The 17,098-nt window shown below is 36.5% G+C and overlaps 1 long non-coding RNA gene and 1 other non-coding gene across 2 annotated transcripts; both read right to left on the bottom strand.

The window, feature by feature from the left end:
• Nucleotides 1-2,480: 2,480 nt before the first annotated feature.
• Nucleotides 2,481-4,402, bottom strand: LOC131251925 (uncharacterized). The gene is made up of 2 exons (XR_009174066.1): nt 4,362-4,402; nt 2,481-2,645 (listed from the first exon to the last, which is right to left on the bottom strand). It is a non-coding gene; the product is annotated as an uncharacterized LOC131251925 (long non-coding RNA).
• Nucleotides 4,403-16,465: 12,063 nt separating this feature from the next.
• LOC131222647 (small nucleolar RNA R71) lies at nt 16,466-16,573 on the bottom strand. The gene has a single exon (XR_009160136.1). It is a non-coding gene; the product is annotated as a small nucleolar RNA R71 (small nucleolar RNA).
• Nucleotides 16,574-17,098: the final 525 nt, after the last annotated feature.

Here is a 17,098-nt window from a genome sequence, read left to right as displayed (position 1 = left end):
TTTACTTTAGTTATAAACTTGAACTGTGGTGCTATCTGCAGTATAGGGAATCAGCCCTTTAAAAGACTGAAACACCGTTCAATAACATTTCGCAACTGGGCATGATGATAATTGAAGAGTTCTTTCTTATTAGCGGGCTTCCTTCTTGTACGAAATTCATTCAAATGATATCAAACACCTTGATAAGGTGCCATGAATTTAGAAGAGTGGGCATATCCCACATCCAGAATATAATATTTTCCTACACAAAGCAATATATGAAAATTAAGCATGTGAACAATCGCATTCTACATATTTAGATGAATCAACAACAGTCAATCTTTACCATGAGGGATAAGGAAATAATTAGGGCGACAAGTTAATGCATTTTGCAACACATGAGCATTGGAGGCAAAACCATCCCAACCTACTAGCACATATATGAATTTCATATCGAATGTATAGACTGCCATTACATTCTAGAAAAGAAAAACTTTTTAATTTCAAAAGCTTGCACACACATCTTTCAGCTAATAGGCAGGAATGTTGGTGCCATCGAGTGGCCTAATGCAATCCTACAAGCAACATTCATCTGACTTTTAGGTTGTTATTATGCAAACATTAATTTAATTGTATCATAATTATAACATTATGTGATTGTAACACCTGAAAGTAGGGGCTCCACATTGGATTATCAGATATCTCTTTTCGGGTATGTAAACCAGGGAACTTGACATATTTCAGATAAAGACCAATTACAACATCAAGAACTCTATTGAAGTGTCGACTCACAGTTTCTCCAGGTCGTGAAAATTGATAACCAATGACACGGTTTCGCACGTTGTGGCCAATTGTATGTAGGAACATGACGACTTGTTCCTCTAAACTACATCTTCTTGTATCAGTCAGCAAATTCCTATCTTTTAACAAATAGCATAACTCGAAAAACTCATCTCGAGTCATTCATAGTTGTGCAAGACAGTCAACATCACTCTTCTATATGATTCCATTAACAAATCCATTTCTAGTTACATGACAATCTCGAGGCAACGACTTCATACAATAATGACGATAATATTCAGTAGCTCCCATAACACATGCAGAGGCTGCAATTGCAGTTAGTGCAACTGCTATTTCATTTTCATTCTAGTCACTATTGGATTAATTCTTGCGGCTAGAGTCATAACTACAAGACCTGATGAGTGAAATGGAAACTGACCTGTTACTTTTTCAAGTTACTTTGCATTTACAGATGCAAATAACATCAAAAACCCAAATGTACAAGCATATTATGATATAATATGCAGGGTTTTTATTTGATACATTACATCGATTATTAACATGATTGTGAATATATCAGAGATCTATTTCCTCTAGAACATGAAAACCATTTTCATATCAGACATAACACATGATACAGTCGAGAGTAATAAGTTTATGAGTTACAGACAGTTATCAGGCAGCCAATAGAAATCTCTTCAAGTATAATCAGAATAACGTATTAGTAATAGCTACCACAATATTTAGGATAAGCTGACCAGTAAAACACGCACCTATAAATAGTGTTATAATGGAAGGTACTGATTACTTTGAGGATCAGCACCTATGCAAGACTTTACTGCACATAAGGGCTACAATTAGACCTCATAACTCTACAAATCATCGTAGAACATGGAATGTATGAAGATATTTCATACATTATAATGTATGAGTCTAACAATATATGAATAGATATGAAGCTGACCATAAATACTGAAATTTTCTTAGAACTAAAATACAGTCAGTGCCTACATTGATTTTATCAACCAATATATGGAACATTTCAAATGAGAACAAGGATGCACTACCAGAAAAATGGGTAAAGGCTACGGATAAAATTCGTAGCCATAGACCTATGGCTACGGTTCTAGTCCGTAGCACGATCGTAGTGGTAGGTGCCATAACAATAGGTCTGGAACCTATAGCTACAGATTTAATCCGTAACTTTATGTTACAAGAGCTACAAATATAATCGTAGCAATTATATTTGTAGCGATAAGCATAAACAACTACGAATATTATTTGTAGCTAAAAGTCCATAACAATATGTCAAATTTAATAATGGCTACAGCTGTCAGATTACTGGCTATGGTCAATATCCGTAGCTATTTCATACATTAATTTTTTTTTAATCATTCATTCATTCAATTACCACCTGCATAATCGTTCATTCATTCGATTACAATCATTCATTCATTCAATTACAATTACTCATTGTAGTACATGCCCTAGTAGATCGACCCATCTAATATGCTGATAAAGATAAAGACTTTATGGCTTACAAATCCATTACCAATCTAAACTAATACGAATAAAGAATAATAGAAGAAATACATCACACTTAATTAATTACATGCATAACAAGAGAGTATTTTGTCTTATAAGCTCTTTCAAGGGCTATCATGTCTCTCACATATGATTATACAATTCTGTTGGAACACTAGAGAAACCCCCCCAAAAAAAAAAAAAAAAAAAAAAACCAAAGAAAAAGAAATAAAAAGAAAAGGTAAGATAGAAACAAAGAAAAGTTTATCTCTACTCCTTGCAAATCATCCCTGACCACATATGAGCAGAAAGAGCTCCATATAGCCATTCTACTCCTTGTGAATTGTCATCAACCAACAAGCCTGTCAAAAGAAGAAAAGAAAGAAATGAAAGAACTTAGAAACCTCCTTTCCAATTTGAGCAAACAATGATACACATCAAGAATAGAGCAAAAGAAAAAGGAAAGATAATGATATTCTTAGAAGCCTCCTTCTAATTTGAACAAAAAACTTTACATCAAGAACAGAGCTTTACTAAGTGCACATACATGTGCAATAAAGCAATCTAATCACATAAGCATATATTAAGAACAGATAAAATAGTTACATTCAATACTCATTTATAAATGGACGATTTGGCTCTTTGGGAAACATGTGTCCATGATGGAAGCCAATAGTAGATGATGGAAGCTAGTAGTATATTGTTTATTTGGAAAACAGAAACCAAATCCTAGCTTGCTTCTGACTATGAGTTTTCTTAATTTTCACTTTTTTTTTTTTACCTTGGCTTTTACCACGCTATATGTGAGACATGGCCAAAAATTGTAAATTTTCCACAATCCCAACCACTCAATTAGCATAAGACCCAAAAATGCTTGTGATCATAGTTCTACCACAATTCAAGGGCTTAGGATCATCCAAGAGGCTACAACTTTTGGGGCAAAGCCCATATTTGGTTTGTTCCGGAATTTTACACATCAACCTGGTGACCCATGGAAATGAGCACCTTACATTCAACAAACATTTGTTGAGCTGATGTGCAATACTAAATCATTCTCAGATAGAAAAAAAAATAATCAGAAGTGGGCTAATGTTAAGAGAACAACAAACTACCTAATGTATTCAGCAATGGAATTTGATCAACAAATAGATTTTCATGGAATCCTGCCTGGGTTGCCCCTAATAGCTAGGACAAGGCTATAGTGATGAAATAGATTTAGTAAAAACCATTTGATGCCTAACAAGTTATTTAAAAAAAATACATTTGAGGCCTTTGATTGCTAGCTAATTAGACAAAAAACCAAATTTAGACTACAAACAAAAGAAAATATTTAGGACAGCTACCTATGCACCATTTAGATCCACTTCCAAGAAAAAGATCCAGACATGTTAGAAGTATACATCCATATTGCAAATTACCTATTATATAACCAGCAAGGCAGCAATATAAAGTGCAATACAGGTTGCACATGGTGACCCAGATTATTATGTGGACCCAATCATGGATACACCATAGTGCCCAAATCACACTGATCGGACAACTACAATGATTTGATAAATGCATGAAGCATATATAGAATTATTTGCACTCGTGTATATTTACAGATTTGAAATAATATTAATTAAACAAGATTTAAAAATACAAGCACGTACATTTCCAACACATGGGCCGCAACGCTTAGTCCAAACACAACTAAAAACGGGATGCACTCTAGATGAGACATCTTATAAAGTGTTTCTTAACTCAAACTAATTCTCATGCATTAGGTTCACATTTTCCTGCCATCAACCAAAACAAGCATTTCTATTGCACCTGATTTTCTTCCTACTTATGAAATGGGTTGGCCTATGGTTCAATTTTTGAAACATTGGTCTGTATATGGTGCCGATGTTGTGTTAGTGAGTCTTAGTCACAGATCTCAAACTAGTCTAAGATCATAAGAATGTTGTCCATCTACATTAACACCTACCCTTTGACTGGTAAAACCCAAGTAATTAGCTCCCATCATGAATTCAAGCAGAGCATATTTGCATCCCTCAACAACTATAATAATAAAAAAAATAAAATCAAGCACATACCGTCCATTAAAAAGGGCAACATGTGTAAGCCTGGATTAGCCTTGAAAATTCAAATTGAATCCAAATTAGTCATTCGTATCCTCATAAATATTGAGTTGTCTAGTATACAATGTGTGCATTGATCAATGTTGAGTAGTATATAGGACAGTCCAAAAGCCAGCTGCCAAGAACTATTTGTCTATATAAAGAAGAAAACAGTACATGCCAAGCCCCACCCAACAAATGACCCATAATAATACCTTTTGAATTACCCAGCACCTATACATCTGAAGGCTCAAAGGTTGAAAGTAGCCAGCAAGCTGATTTGCTAGTTCTTTTCTTTGTTCAAGGCTTCCATGCTAAAAAAAACTGCAAAGACAAACAATAACCGAGCATTTTTATATCATAGGCGAACGAGTTCATACGACCAACATGAGAATGAATATAGAGACTACCAGATCACCAGCTCATAGCCTTTTAAAAAAGATAAAGGAGGGTAGATGAACAGGGGAAAAAGAATGGAAGGTATCTTTATGGGGAAAAGAAAAAAAAGAAAAAAAATGGAAGGAAACCAATGATTGTTTTTCCAGAAAAATCATACCTTTTCAATAACATAATTGCCGAACACATCAGTCATCAATGTTGGAGCATGTGGGAGAACTTCTTAAAAAGCAGAATAACTACAAAGTGAATCAAGAATCAAAACCAGCATAAATGACAACAACTAGCATATGGTAGCCACATCCACCATGAGACTTAGAAGTTTTACACAACTGTAAAATCCTACAAGGAACAAAATCCTCATCTTGCCACTAATCTTCCTAGATATTTACAGAGTTGTGTCATTTTTTTGAATGATGGAATTTTATTAATAATCCAGAAAGCCACACAAATACCTATTGTGCGTGGGAGAAAATGGTGAAGTATCCGATCTTCAATCAATTTATTACTTTTTGCAAAACAGAAAAGAAAAAATTTCAAGAAAGAAAAGGAAAAAAAGGAAAATTTCAAGAGTAAATACAGTAATATTAGAAGGAAGTAGGATTGCAGCTGCATCATTTGCATCTGCTCTACAGCCACTGCATTAGTCAAGGAAAAAAGAAATAAACAAGATTTGCCATTTAACTGAAATGTTCCCTTGTAATGAAAGTGGAACTCAGAAATGACAAAAGTACAATTTAGAAGGTTGCTTGCATAAAGAGTAAAATTAAAAAATTATACCAAACATACCCAGAACTTAATATGGATAAGTAAACAATGACAACCTCTTGGAAAAAATCAACCACCACAGTTATCAAACCAACCTATTTCCATGGCAGTAAATGACACATGGTAGGGGAATGCTTTTCAGGAAAGTTGATGGAACATAATGGCTGCACTTCAAAGTATGGCCTCTTCGATTTTGAAGCTGTTAAATTTAAAGAGGTATCATAGCAGCTTTAGCAAACACGACATGCAATAATGTAGTAAATTTTTATGCAATGGCTACAAAAAGACAGGAAAAACCTTGCCATTTGTACTTTCTACCTCCAAGATTGAATTCCTCTTCCCATGAATTCACAGCAAGGCATGAATAACCTTTTATGGATGGAGATTGAAAACTAAGAACTTTACTTGATGGATGAAGGAAGAAAAAACACACCTCATGAAGCGTACCATCACCTCCAATTGCTATCACAGCATCAGTTCCCTCCCTTACGGCCTATATAACCCACCAATATACAACCAGTTCAAAGCATACTTTCCTACCAAAATTTCCTAAAAATGACAAAAATGAACTAGGCTCATGTATCATACTTTCAAGGAAAATGTGTACCTCCCTTGTTATGTCAATAGCATGAGAAGGACCTAAAGTCAAGGATTCGTGTACCTGATCATAGTTTAGAGAAGTCATTAAGAATAGAAACATGACCAAATGAGTATTCACATCCATATATATATATATATATTAAAATACTTGATATGCCTAAGATTATTATTTTTTCATGCGTACTCATACTCTCCACACAAGCCTGCACACTCGTACCACAATGAGTCTATGAACCCTTGACCTCGTGTTGAAACTCCTATAAGTCTATTGTTGCCCATTAGGGTGCAGATCTAAGATATTTACCATGTTACATTCTCTTTTGAAGATGTTAGAGAGAGAAGGTAGGAAAGCTGCTAAAATACCACATCAAACTCTTTTTAATTATAGTTGTAAAGGTTTTACCAAAAAATAAATAAAAATTACTCATTGCATTAGTAAAAGAAAAATAGGCCTCCTCCAATGCTTTCATAAGGTGGACATTTTTTTACATCCTTTTAATTTATCACTCCATACACATAAGAGGTAAGATTTCAGGCATATTAAAAACGTCCCTTAGTTAAATGAACATGTACACCCACCTTGTGATCTAAATTATTTACAGGGTGGCCCCACCAAGAAGAGGAGATACTCTAGTGCCTTACTCCATGTTATCTCATTCGGCGGCTAAGATCATTTCAAGGGTGAGATAATTAAAGTCCGGCCCATCCAATCTCACAAGACACTCTAAGGTGGGCACCACATGTTAAACTGCTGGATTGCTCTTGATTGAGCACATCTAATCCTTTTTTTTTTTCTAAAATGCATCTATGGCTTCTTTCCACTTAACGAAATACAATCATCGAAGTAGAGAAAAAAGGACTGCACCCAAGTGGCTGTGTAAAACTGTAAACTATCTAGAGAAGTGGTCCTATTTTGTCCCACTGATGATGGACCATGACCAACAATTTCATGATTAATCAGTTTAACTTGGTGTAGAATATTGTGAAATTCGATGATTTTTGGTACAAAAAAAGTAGCCTTATAGATCAATGACAAGGTGATTAGAAATGAAATTAAGAAAGAAGAACCGGATAAAAAGGCATCGGTTACTAGTGGTAAGAAATGAAGTAAAGAAATATAACTGGTTAGGTGGGAAAGTAATAAACTAAACAAGGAAATCAATGTGTGGCACGAGATATTACCATCATGTGTGGGTAGGAAACCAATCCAATAAGATGAGCTATAATGGTATTTGCATTCTCTAAAATAGCCTCTTTCCCTATTTGTACATGTGGAAAACAAAAACTTCATATGAAACTTTGCATAACAAAACATGGAATCTAATATCATCTGGACTCGACAAAAGATGGAATAAGAATCTTCTCAAAAAATCAAAACCAAACATCTCACCTTTTCCCTATACATGTTCCTCAGCCTCCTAACCTCCTCATCCATGGGCTGATCAAGCTTCTGGCCCAAGACCGCTCCCTTTATTACTCTCCTCATTGGGCGGTGTCGATGCCATCAAAATTCCAAAATTAACAGGAATTAACACCAATAACTGGCCACTCAACCACGTCCCGAATCGAAGCAAATCCTAACATCAATAGCAGATCACTGAAACCCTAAGCCCACAAAGAAATCTATCAATTCTCGACGATGAAAACATACCAAAAATGCTTTAGACTGATGAAAAAAAGAAAAAGAAAAGTCATCTTTTCTATTAGTAGCCCAAAAAAATACAGCGATTCTCAACCCAACGAGGTTTGGGCGAATGGTCTTCACTGTAGGTTTGTTCCCTATAGGTGAGGGTTCGATTCCCCTCCTTGGCTTTACCCGATACACGTGGTTGTGGGTGATTGCGTGTATCCGCCGGGATTAGTCTCACTTCAAAAAAGAGGTGGGGACACCCTGTGTCTTAAAAAAAAGATACAACTATTCTCAATCAGCAAACCCATGAAACAAGGAGAAAAACAGGAAAATTTTCGGCTTTTCAGCTAAACAAACAAGAACTAACCACTTTCTACTTGAGGAAGAAACTCCTCATAAACTCTCGAAATGCTGAGAAAACAGTAAATTTTGAAGCTTTCGATGGATGCTAACATCGCAATCTAGAAAACTATGGAAATAACAAACCTAACCTCATTTAAAGCAGCAAAAAAGGAATAAATCTCACTTTACATGAAAAAGATAATACCAGTAATGGCTGTAAAACAAAATTCAGATTTCCCAACTCATCCAACCATCAAAATCTATCTTGGAAAAAGATTGAAAACTTTGTTAAATGAGGAAAAATAGTAAATTTAAAAACCAACCTCAGGGAAAAAAATACCCAACAAAAAATTCAAAACGAAAAAATTAATGGCCATCTCTCAACTTCGAAAAACAGTAACTTGAAAGCTTTCAACTTAAAAGCTAAACCTGGGGAAAAAACTTAAAAAAAAAATGACAACTCAGAAGAATCAGTGATAGAAAAACAAACCGATATCTCAGTTTCCACCATAAACCCAAAAAAAGAACTCTCTCTCTCTCTCTCTCTCTCTCTCTCTCTCTCTCTCCCCATTACAGAAGTAGTAAAATTCAAAGCTCCCAATTCATACAGAAACAATAAAAAATTAGAAAAAACTGCAAGAAAGATGCCCCAGTTGATAACAGTAGTAAATTCAAAGCTCTCAGCTAAAACTACCATCAAAATCTAATGCTAAAAACAGTCCAATAACAAATACCCACCTTAGAAAAGGAATCCAAAGATAAATCCATGCTAAAATTAATTTTTAAAAGTAAAAAAACACTTCAAATTAAAATTACCCAAGAACAAAAACCCACCTCAACAAAAAAAATAATAATAATACCGGCAGAATTTACAAAATAAAAAAGAAAAGAAAGAAAAACCCAAATCTCTCTAAAACAAAAACCCACCTCAGAAAAGGCAACAAAAAGATCACCAAAACAAAAATTTTGAAAAGAAAATAGAAAAAAGCAAAAAAATTGAACTATCATTTAATGCTAAAACCACCTAAAGAAAATCAGGAAACAGAAACTTCATATGAAACTTCAGAAGAGACGTCAGAGCATGGAGATCTGATTTGGTAGATTTATGGGGCATCTACCATCCATGTTGGGGTCCATCAGAGCAACTTTATTGGTCAATGAAAATGAGTTTCCATTCATAGGGATTGAAGGATGGTGCATTCAAACGCAATAAATTTCAGAAACAGAGAGAGAGAGAGAGAGAGAGAGAGAGAGAGAGAGAGAGAGACTAATCGTTCTTCTTCTCCTTCTCCTTCTTGTGGCGAAAGGGGGTTTTGAAAACCCTAGTGAGAGAGAGAGAGAGAGGGGTTGGGAAACAAAGAGAGGGGTATGCAGCTAAGAGACAGGGAGAGGGTGAGGGAGAGCAAAAGATCGAGAGAGGGCGAGGGAAAGAGAGAGGCTGAGTGAGAGAGAGAGACGAAGAGAGATTGAGAGAAGGGTTTTGGAGGCCTACTATGCATAGGAGAAAATGACAGATAGATTTTGCATTTCATTTTGGGAGGAGCGTGGCGGACGACGTTTATCTGATGGTTTTAGGACCGTGGGGCCCACCGTGATGTATTTTATTTATCCACTCTGTCCATTAGTTTTAAATTATTATTTTAACTATTGATGTAAAAAATGAGTCATATCAAAGCTGTAAGAAGACCACACAATATATTAACAATAGAAATTTAATTTTTATTATTTCTTATGGTGTGGTCTAGTTAGATCTTTAATTTACATAATTTTTGGGCTCATCCACTGAAATTATATATCAAAATTGATGGGTGGCTTAGATCAAACACACATATTCCAATGGGCCCCATGGAACTCCTTAAGCACCAACAATATCCAATAAAGTTACAGTGAGGAGGTAACTTTTAGCTACAGATCAATCAGGTTTTACCTACGGATTAATGCTACAGATTTAATCCGTAGCAAAAAAATTTCAAAGTCCGTAGCCTTTACTCTTTTTTTTGGTAGTGATGTTCGATCCAGTAGAAAACATTGCTAACATAGACAATGAATTATTACCTGGCCTATATAAGAACACCTAGACTCGGGGCAAAACGTAACGATATAATTAAGAAAACAATGTGAGAAGAAGGAAGACAAGAATATCTTATATAAACTTTCTAGAAATGGTTCTGATGAGGAGGGCAGATCAGTACGCCCACTCTCATTGACACACATAGGTCCTGTCGCATGTGGCAGTATACGGAATCCATCTCCCAGATACACTGCAAATACATAGTAAATCCGAAAGGTTCAACTGCCAGGAAAATCTTATTGGGGTGTCCTGCGCCTACTTGCCATCTTCGTAGAGTGATTTGGAAATGTGGTGGGTACTCCACAATTTCATGCATCCCCAAAACATCACTGTGTTTAGGGAGTATACCGAGTAAAGGAGAAATACATTCTCTAGATAACATCTATCCCCCACAAACATGAATACTCTCTCCCCGAATTGAGCATTAACGTTGTATATTACACCTTCTGTAAAGGAAACGCAAGGAAATACCTGTCTTCGCCAAATCACTCACAAGAATTTGTGGACGGAAGGAGGACAGAGAAACAAAAGCTTCAGGGATTTTCAACGATCGCTATGTGAATTATCGACCATAAATGATGGTGGACGTCTCTGGATAAGTGTACCACAGGACAATCTTCAACATCCAAGGTTGTGAGTAGGAAAAAATTATAAAAGAGAGAGTAGAGCTGAGAAATGATCCCCTAAACCATGTAGTTGAAAACAACCCTTTTTTTTTTACTTCTCTTTGCTGTGGCGTTGCAGTGCAATGAAAGCATTGTAATGCAACCTGCATTGTACTCTAACATACGAGACACGTGGAGTCCACAAAATGGTTCGGCGACGTACTTGGCCTGCCAACGAACCACGTGTTGATGTTTGGATTCAAATGAGTGAAATGTATATTTTATTAAAATATACAATGCTGTACCATATGGGCCCAACATCCAAACACGCCCTAAGTGTTATTTGATGTAATTAAATGCCTTTCGGTGCCATCAAAAGTAAATTATCAATGATATCGAAAGCAGATCGATCTCATACACCCTGATCCATGGCTCAAGTGGTAGACTTAGTGAAAGATACCTCGTTTCAACGCTTAGGTCTTGGTATCGATTCTCGAGGTGGCTAATAGTGAAGTGTGAACTAATAGTGGGGTGTACTAACAGGCTAACAAAAAAAAAGCAGGTTGATCTAATCAAAATTTGGACTAGTTAGTCTAACAAGCTTTTTAGGAAAATGTAATATTTTCGATTGCATCGAAGACAGTTCAATGACATCGAAGACAGTTCGATGTTCAAATTTCGATGGCATCGAAGGTCTAATCGATTGCATCGAAAAAGGGACAAATTTGTCCAGCAACCAAAGAGATCTTTACAAAGGAAATATCAATGACATCGAAGACATCTTCGATAACATCGAAGTATGCTCGATGGCATTGGACAGAATCTGCCCTGCACCTATTTGAAAAACCTTGGTGCATGAATATGATGACATCAAAGACCTTTCAATGGCATCGACAAGATCCAATTTCTGCCCTTTTTTTACCATTGGAATTCTTCTTTATATAAATTCTTAGGTAGTTACTTGAGAAAATAAGCAAGAATTGAAGAGAGCTTGAGAGAATTATCGTAGTAGTTAATGCCCTCATCCTCATGTCTTTTTTCCCATAAGAGTTCATCATTCAATCCATTACTCAAGCATTTATTGCCATCTTCATTGCTTAATTGAATTACAAACTCTGGCATTCATTTAGTTTCCAGCAACACATTTTAATGGAAAATCATTGTACTGGAATCTTTGAATGCTTAGCTCATGGGAATCTTCTCTAACTTCTAAAGACAAATCATTTATCAGAGAAGATCATACCAAACCTTAAACCAACAACCTCAGTCTATTGATTGGAGCATCAAAAAACGGTTGCGGTTCAAGGGATTTGAAGACTCTTCATCAATAAGAAGATCTTCTCCAACATGTGCTAACAAGGGGATCAATCTCTTACAAGTAAGTAATAGATTCCATAGAGTCTGAAGCCTCTTCCTTGTGTAGGATTTGGTTTTAGATTTTGTTCTCAAACTCACTAAGACCATTCGTAGGTCTCTGATGGGAGAATACATATGTTGTCTTTATGTATGACCTATTGCCTTGTATAGGCATGTGTATTTGCCTTGTATAGGCATGAGTGTTTGCCTTGTATATGCACAGTGAGTTGCCTTGTGTAGGCACCTAAGGATGTCTTATGTAGGCTCCTTAGTTAACCTTGTGTAGGTTGTAAAGGTTTATAGTTAACTTGATTTAAAATCATTAATAGTGAAATCTGGCACACTTTAGGGTGGATTGTGTCAACTGGGAGTGGAGTAGGCACATAGCCAAATCGTTATATATTGCTGCGTTTGTGATGATTGTTCTAGCTCATATGTATTGACCATTGGAATGTTTACTTTATACACAATATATGCTTGATATAATGCAACTCTTAGATTCCTCACTATCATAAAAGTTGAATATGAATGACTTCTTGATAATCCTACTTAACTTGTTTTAAATTGGTAGATTTATAGTTTAGGGGGATTAAAGTTTTAAAAGTCTATTTACCCCCCTCTAGGACACTTGGACATACATCCATACTTCAATAGTAGCAGTCCTACCACAATTTCAGTATTAACTATCTGAGGGTCAGGACTTTGTTCTCTCCTACATCCAGTAGTATAAAGGACTACAGAATAAGTAGAATAGTACATCCATCAAAAGGAAAATAGATATGGATGGTTAAATATTTTAATCCGATGGTTACTTTCCTCCTCAGCAAGAAGGAACCTGCAAAGCTCGTAACTAGACAAACATGCATAAGATTACACCCTAGTGAGGTTCCCATAGGACTTAACAATGACAAGGTTTGCCGCTCACCTGCCACGGAGGTTGTTAGTAAAGGGAGAAGAGGAGCAACTTGCATTTAGGAGAGGCTGCTCATCAAGCCACTTAAGCTTGCAAACTTAAGCCTGTAAGACCTTACTAAGGCTCGTGCAAGAGCAGATCAACCTAGCAAATGGATACTTCTGCAAATATCCCCACTCTGGTTTATATCTATACATTGGACATAGGCTCACCCTTTCACTGTCTTACGAGGGTTAAGCATACTCGATGCCCGCATGTAGGGGAGTTCACTCCCTTACTCCATTCTACCACAATAGGGATGAAGTCAGTTTCCCCACAAGCCACCTTCACCTTTTGTCTTTTCACTCCCTCTCGTAGTCTTTCTTTCGAGATGTTTGACTATGGGGCTTAGGAAGGAGCCCACGGTTCATAGCAGGAATCACCTATTACCATGGGTAAGAAGAGGAAGAAGACCCTACACTCGCTCACGACCATTTATTTAGTTGATATTGATTGTGAAGTACCGACCCAGACCTCGATCAAAAGAGGAAACTAGCTACCATCATGCCATTCGGGGATCTTAGTTAGGCCATTTTGCGGAGGCTGCCAGCGGGCTGGGAGCAAAGGGAATGAAGCCCTTGCAGGATTATAGGGCCTCATACTCTAAAAAGGGAGAGAAACTAAGAGCCCACATAAGATAGATGACTGACACAGAGCTTTATCTTGTATGGAGGAGAAGCAGTCGATGGGGTACTGGTACGCTTCACTCAAGTTGCCATTGCCATAGACCTGCGTTCAAAGTGGGGAGTGACTTCAGGCCAGCCAGTAAGGGCAACTTGTTCTCCTTGAAGATCAAGATATGTGAATCAAATTTTCCCCCCAATCTGCATCGCTATATCCTTCTAGGAGAAGACTTGTTCTTCTATACACCAGATTAAGATCCATGCATGAGTTCATTATCCTTAGCAATGCATTCCAATGCTCCAAACCGGGGTTACTAGTCAATTTACTAGTCACACTTACAGCACAAGCGATGTCTAGGCGAGTGCATGTTGTCGAGTGTCAAATATTGCATATTTCTCCTATTTATATCTTAGTTTTATGAACATGAAAATGCTTAATGGGTATATTTTATACATGTTTGTATTGTAAGGTGAGTTTAAGAGCTGGGATTGCAAAGAATATTAAAAGAATGGATTTGATGCTTAAGAATCACCAAGGCAAGGGATGGATCTTAGGAGATTAAAATTGAAGATTTTAAAATCCCAAGATTCAAGGAAACCAAGTAGAGAAGGTAAGAAGTCGAAAGTGCAAAGTGCAAAATTCATATAATCTAAACGTCACTATCTATGTCATCGACCAGCGGTTGATGACATCACATCGAAGCCAGTGTTTGATGACATCAAAGAATTACATGAAAATCAAGTTGGTTGCTGGAAAAATTGGATGTAGTTCTCAATGACATTAAAGCCCTGTTCGATTGCTCGAAGACCTGCTTGATAACATCGAAGGTAGTTCGATACATCAAGATTTTTATAGATTTTTAGAGCAACTCGCTGGAACACTCTGGACACATTCTCGATTGATCGAACACCCTTCGATGACATCGAAGGACTGTTCGATGACATCAAAGGTATGTTCAATGAAATGAAGAGTTATGCAGTGCAAAAGGCGTTGCACAGTGCGAAAAGGTGAAACTTTCAGATTTGATTTACGTTCGATGACATCGAAGGCGTTACACAGAGTGCGTAAATTTGAGGCAGTTTTCAAAGATGGTCGGATGAAGGCTATAAATATGTGTTGTTTGAGGAGTTCTATGAATGAATTAGGTTTTAAGAAGCAAATCGAAAGGGTGGAGCAGCCTCTCAAGAGTTTTTCTTCTTTCCTTATTTATTTTTAATGCTTTCTTTTAGGGTTTTAGAAACAATTATGTCTATGGTTGGCTAAACCTCTTAGCTAGGGCTAAGAGGTGAAGCTTGTAGCATGTTGGGATGATTTTCTCACTTTGATTCTTATTTTTCTTGAACCTCATTGATTTCTAGTTTGAATTTAAGGAATATTTTCATTTTTTATGATTTATTGTGACTCGAATTACAATAGATGCTGTGATAACTTTGAATATCTTCTTTTTCTATTTTAAGATTATGAGATTGGTAAATCCTATTATTCAACATCATTTCCTGAGCATGGTAGGATGATGGAAACCCTGCCAATCATCACAATACTCCTTCATGTGTGGCTAGGTCAATGAAGAGTTCAGATTTAGTGTACTTGCTTCATCTTCCAATTGGATAGGATAATACTCAAATTCCAATTGTATCTCTTGAATCAAAGTAAGGTAACATCCTAATAGCTACAAATGAATCCTTAGCACCCTAATTCCCACCTTTCAATTGATATTTTTAATCAATACTAATCGCAATTACTCTCCTTTATTCCAGATTTAGGTTTACATCTTATTCTAATTCTAATTCTAGTTACTTTCAAAATACGTACAAGTTTAGTCCATGTGGATTCGACCTTGTTCTCACCGAGTTATTACTACATCGTGACCCTACACTTAAGGTTATGAACAAGTTTTTGGCGCCGTTGCCGGGGACTACATCTGCATTTTTCTGAGATTAATTGGTATTAGAATTGGGTTAAGATTATGGTTTATTTTTTCTGCTATGCTTTTAGGTTGGGATTTTTCTAAAATTATTTTTAGAAACTAACTTTGTTTTCTATTTTGTGGGATCCTAACACAGCAACCCTAATCAGGTAACTTCTCTCCAATCTCCCTTATCTTTTGAGATTTCTTATTTGTTGTAGGTTTTAGCTTTATTTCCTTTTAGATTTCAATTGTTTAGTTACTTGAGGGTTGTGAGTGTTTCTTGCCCAAGTGGGTTTGTGATAACACTTTTCGTCTCTTGAATGAAGGAGGATTTGTTAAAGTGTTGCCTATCCATCACCAGATTAAACACCACGTGAGATCCTCTGAGTTAATAGAAGCAATGGCTGCATATCAACCTTGACACCCAGTTAAGGAGGCCCAGGATTAGAATGAGGTGCATCATGCACCCTGCCTCGTACTCTACGAGATTATTTGCAACCGGTGGGGGTGAGTACACCTTCCTGCATAATATTCCCATTGAATGTATGAGCCATGGATGTTAAATTGGGGGTGATTCAATTCCTTCCTAAGTTTCATGGACTAGAATATGAAAGTCCATACTTGCGTATGAAAGAGTTTGATGAGATAATATTTACATTACACTTCCCAAACGTGTCTGAGGACATGGTAAGACTAAAATTGTTTCCTTTCTCTTTGAAAGAAAAGGCTAAATCGTGGTTACATTCCTTAAGACCACGATCTATTGGCACATGGGCTGAGATGATAAGGGAGTTCCTTAAAAGGTTCTTCCCATATCATAAAACAAATACCTTAAGGAAAGAAATCATGAATTTTGCTCAAAAAGAAGATGGGACCTTCTTCCAATGTTGGGAGCGATTTAAAGATCTCATAAATTCATATCCACAATATGGGTATGAAACATGGCATGTAACGAGCTTTTTCTATGAGGGATTGACCTCATCTATGCGCCAATTTGTGAAGATGATGTGTAATGGGGAATTCATGAACAAGGAAGCCGATGATGTGTGGGATTATTTTAATAAACTCGTTAACAGTGCACAATCATGGGATACCTCCTCAAGAACCACCACTTCTAAGCCTTCTTAATCAAAGGAAAGGAAAGGAATTTATGTTTTAAAAGAGGAAGATGATATAAATATAAGAATAGACAAACTCACAAGAAAAGTTGAGGCCATGGAACTTAAGAAGGTAGAACCCAAAAAGGCTGTGGAAGTTGTTTGTGGTATTTGTGCTTGTAACATACATATAACTGAAAATTGCCCAACAATTCCTACTTTTCAAGAGATATTGAATGAGAAATCAAATAATGTGAACAACTACCAAAGACCTTTTAGTAGACCCACCTCAAATACATATAACTCAAGTTGGAGGAACCATCCAAATTTCAATTGGAGGGATGGACAAACTGCTACTCCTTA

The sequence above is a fragment of the Magnolia sinica genome, chromosome 1, assembly GCF_029962835.1.
Source record: "Magnolia sinica isolate HGM2019 chromosome 1, MsV1, whole genome shotgun sequence".
Taxonomy (NCBI): Eukaryota; Viridiplantae; Streptophyta; class Magnoliopsida; order Magnoliales; family Magnoliaceae; genus Magnolia; species Magnolia sinica.
The sequence above is the reverse complement of the archived record's forward strand: the minus strand, read 5'-3'. Positions and strand labels throughout refer to the sequence as shown.